Source organism: Palaemon carinicauda, chromosome 33, assembly GCF_036898095.1.
Source record: "Palaemon carinicauda isolate YSFRI2023 chromosome 33, ASM3689809v2, whole genome shotgun sequence".
NCBI classification, from domain to species: Eukaryota; Metazoa; Arthropoda; class Malacostraca; order Decapoda; family Palaemonidae; genus Palaemon; species Palaemon carinicauda.
The window spans coordinates 50,004,452-50,009,451 of NC_090757.1; positions in this window are offsets into that span (position 1 = coordinate 50,004,452).

The following is a 5,000-nucleotide window of genomic DNA, read 5'->3' on the forward strand; positions in this document are numbered from 1 at the left end:
CTATGGAGGGTATGCTTAAGGTCGTCTGACAATGCTATAGTGTATGCTTGTGGTAGTCTGACAATGCTATAGAGTGTATGCTTGTGGTCGACTCACACTGCTATGGAGTGTATGCTTAAGGTCGTCTGACAATGCTATAGTGTATGCTTGTGGTAGTCTGACAATGCTATAGAGTGTATGCTTGTGGTCGTCTGACACTGCTATAGAGTGTATGCTTGTGGTCGACTCACACTGCTATGGAGTGTATGCTTATGGTCATCTGACAATGCTATAGAGTGTACGCTTGTGGTCGTCTGACACAGCTATGGAATGTATGCTTGTGGTAGTCTGACGATGCTATAGAGTGTATGCTTGTGGTCGTCTGACACTGCTATAGAGTGTATGCTTGTGGTCGTCTGACAATGCTATGGAGTGTATGTTTGTGGTAGTCTGACAATGCTACAGAGTGTATGCTTGTGGTCGTCTGACAATGCTATAGAGTGTATGCTTGTGGTCGTCTGACACTGCTATAGAGTGTATGCTTGTGGTCGTCTGACACTGCTATAGAGTGTATGCTTGTGGTACTGCTATAGAGTGTAGGATTGTGGTCGTCTGACACTGCTATAGAGTGTATGATTGAGGTCGTCTGACACTGCTATAGAGTGTATGCTTATGGTACTGCAATAGAGTGCATGATTGTGGTCGTCTGACACTGCTATAGAGTGTATGATTGTGGTTGTCTGACACTGCTATAGAGTATATGCTTGTGGTACTGCAATAGAGCGTATGATTGTGGTCGTCTGACACTGCTATAGAGTGTATGCTTATGGTACTGCAATAGAGTGCATGATTGTGGTCGTCTGACACTGCTATATAGTGTATGCTTATGGTACTGCAATAGAGTGCATGATTGTGGTCGTCTGACACTGCTATAGAGTGTATGATTGTGGTTGTCTGACACTGCTATAGAGTATATGCTTGTGGTACTGCAATAGAGCGTATGATTGTGGTCGTCTGACACTGCTATAGAGTGTATGATTGTGGTTGTCTGACACTGCTATAGTGTATGCTTATGGTACTGCAATAGAGTGCATGATTGTGCTCGTCTGACACTGCTATAGAGTGTATAATTGTGGTCGTCTGACACTGCTATAAAGTGAATGCTTGTGGTACTGCTATAGAGTGTATGATTGTGGTCATCTGACACCGCTATAGAGTGTATGCTTGTGGTACTGCAATAGAGTGTATGATTGTGGTCGTCTGACACTGCTATCGAGTATATGATTGTGGTCGTCTGACACTGCTATAGAGTGTATGATTGTGGTCGTCTGACACTGCTATAAAGTGTATGCTTGTGGTACTGCTATAGAGTGTATGATTGTGGTCGTCTGACACTGCTATAGAGTGTATGCTTGAGGTCATCAGACATTGCTATAGATTGTATGCTTGTGGTACTGCTATAGAGTGTATGCTTGTGGTCGTCTGACATTGCTATAGAGTGTATGCTTATGGTCGTCTGACACTGCTATAGAGTGTATGCTTGTGGCACTGCTGTAAAGTGTAAGCTTGTGGTCGTCTGACACTGCTATAGAGTGTATGCTTGTGGTCGTCTGATACTACTATAGAGTGTATGCTTGTAGTAGCCTGACACTGCTATAGAGTGTATGCTTGTGGTCGTCTGACACTGATATAGAGTACATGCTTGTGGTCATCTAACACGACTATAGAGTGCTTGTGATCGTCTGACACTGCTATAGTGTATGCTTGTCGTTGTCTGACACTGCTATTGAGTGTATGCTTGTGGTCGTCTGACACTCCTATATAGTGTATGCTTGTGGTTGTCTGACACTGCTATTGAGTGTATGCTTGTGGTCGTCTGACATTCCTATAGAGTGTATGCTTATGGTTGTCTGACACTGCTATGGAGTGTATGCTTGTGGTCGTCTGACACTGCTATAGTGTACGCTTATAGTCGTCTGAAACTGCTATAGATTGTATGCTTGTGGTCGTTTGACACTCCTGTAAAGTGTTTTCTTGTGGTCGTCTGACAATGCTATAGAGTGTATGCTTGTGGTCATTTGACACTGCTATAGAGTGTATGCTTGTGGTCGTCTGACACTCCAATAGAGTGTATGCTTGTGGTTATCTGACACTGCTATGTAGTGTATGCTTGTGGTCGTCCGACACTGCTTTAGAGTGTATGCTTGTGGTACTGCTATAGAGTGTAGGATTGTGGTCGTCTGACACTGATATAGAGTGTATGCTTGTAGTAGTCTGACACTGCTATAGAGTGTATGCTTGAGGTCGCCTGACATTGATATAAGGTGTATGTTTGTGGTCGTAGGACACTGCTATAGAGTTTATGCTTGTGGTTGTCAGACACTACTAAAGGGTGTATACTTGTAGTAATCTGACACTGCTATAGAGTGTATGCTTGTGGTCGTCTGACACTGATATAGAGTGCTTGTGATCGTCTTACACTGCTATAGTGTATGCTTGTGGTTGTCTGACACTGCTAGTGAGTGTATGCTTGTGGTCGTCTGACACTCCTATAGAGTGTATGCTTGTGGTCGTCTGACTCTACTATGGAGTGTATGCTTGTGGTCATCGGACACTGCTATAAAGTGTACGCTTGTAGTCGTCTGACACTGCTATAGAGTGTATGCTTGTGATCATATGACACCGCTATGGAAAATATGCTTGTGGTCGTCTGGCACTGTTATGGAGTGTATGCTTGTGGTCGTCTGACACTGCTATAGAGTGTATGTTTGTGGTCGTCTGACACTGCTATAGAGTGTATGATTGTAGATGTCTGACACTGCTATAGAGCTATAGAGTGTACGCTTGTAGTCGTTTGACACTGCTATAGAGTGTATGCTTGTGGTCATATGACACTGCTACGGAAAATATGCTTGTGGTCGTCTGGCACTGTTATAGAGTGTATATTTGTGGTCGTCTGACACTGCTATAGAGTGTATGTTTGTGGTCGTCTGACACTGCTATAGAGTGTATGATTGTAGTCGTCTGACACTGATATAGAGTGTATGCTTGTGGTCTTCTAACATTGTTAAAGAGTGTACGCTTGTGGTTGTCTAACACTGATATTGAGTGTATGCTTGTAGTCGTCTGACACTACTGAGTGTATGCTTGTGGTCGTCTGACACTGCTATAGAGTGTATGCTTGTGGTTGTCTGACACTGCTATACAGTGTATGCTTGTGGTCGTCAGACACTGCTATAGAGTGTATGCTTGTGGTCGTCTGACACTGCTATGGCACGTATGCTTGTGGTCGTTTGACACTGCTATATATACTTGTGGTCGTCTGACACTGCTATGGAGTGTATGCTTATGGCGTTTGACACTGCTATAGAGTACATGCTTGTGGTCGTCCAACACTGCTATGGGTTGTATGTTTCTGGTCGTCTGACACAGTTTTCAGGTGCGTGTTCGTGCGACACTGCTTAAAAATATCTGTGTGATAAATCTAAATAGCACATTTCTATGCTCATGTGACATCACGTTAAATGCCCAATTTAAGTTGATGTTTCACAAATTTACATCACAAATTCTGCCTCGTATGGCAATTTTCGCCTGTTTGTGTTCCTATAACACAACTTTACACCACATCTTCCTGCACGCACATATGAAGCATCATCGTAAGTTCGTGTGACCACTTTCACTAACAAGCTCGATATTCACTTGACATAAATGTAATAAAAACGGTTTTTTTCATGAACATTTAAGGATAAATACGATAACCGAAACAAGATGAAATATTTGAGCGGGGCATGAACCAAAACAAAAAACTCTCTTAATAGTTTCTTGTTTTCCCTCGAGCGTAAACACTAAAACCTTTCCGATTAAATGCCATTGAAAGAAAACTCAGCCGTGATATGAAGGAGTGCAATAAATGGTCATATCTTCAAGGCGCTGAGTGGATGTAAGAAGGTTCTCGAGAATGGTGTGTATTGAATTGAAACTTTACGATGGGACAGAGTATTTCTTACTATATATATATATATATATATATATATATATATATATATATATATATATATATATATATATATATATATATATAGATAGATAGATAGATAGATACACACACACACACACACACACATATATATATATATATATATATATATATATATCCCTTTCTGAGTGAGGATTCCTTAAGTAGTGAAAGGGTTTGTGTATGGAAATAACCAGTAAAGCTGTACTAGTTAGGACCCCCTTACTAGGTTGGCTTGCTATGGGCAATCAAACAAATGTTTTCCACCATCAACAATCCGCAGTGGCAAGCGGGGTGATGGAAACAGGCCAAACCTCAGACATGAATAAGGCCATGTGTGTGGACTTTTTCTTTCAGTGGACTAGAAACGGCTGCATTTGTTGTTATTGTTTTAGTTGTATATCTATATGCATATATACTATAACATAATGTTTTATATATATACGCATATACACACACACACACACACACATATATATATATATATATATATATATATATATATATATATATATATATATAATATATATATATATGTGTGTGTGTGTGTGTGTGTGTATAAATATAACGTATGCATATAGTGAGAAATATATATTTATCTATGTATAGTATATACATATATTTATGATAATTCTATGACTAACACTAGTGATTTTAATTCTTTCTTTTTTTAAATAAGCCACAGATATATTTTAATATTGCATGCGACAGGTTCACAGATCCATGGGGAAATTTCTTTAATTATAAATATTTCTTCCCGGCCAAGGACTCTCATCTCAGCGCTGATAGACCTAAAAGTAAAACAGTAAGGCTTACAGACGAATGGGGAAGGCCTTACTGTTTACACTTATTTCTATCGGCCCTGAGGTTCGAATCCTTTGGCCTGCAGATATATTTATTAATGAAAGAACTTCTCCATGGGTGTGTGTGTGTATGTATATATATGTATATATATACATATATATATATATATATATATATATATATATATATATATATTTATTTA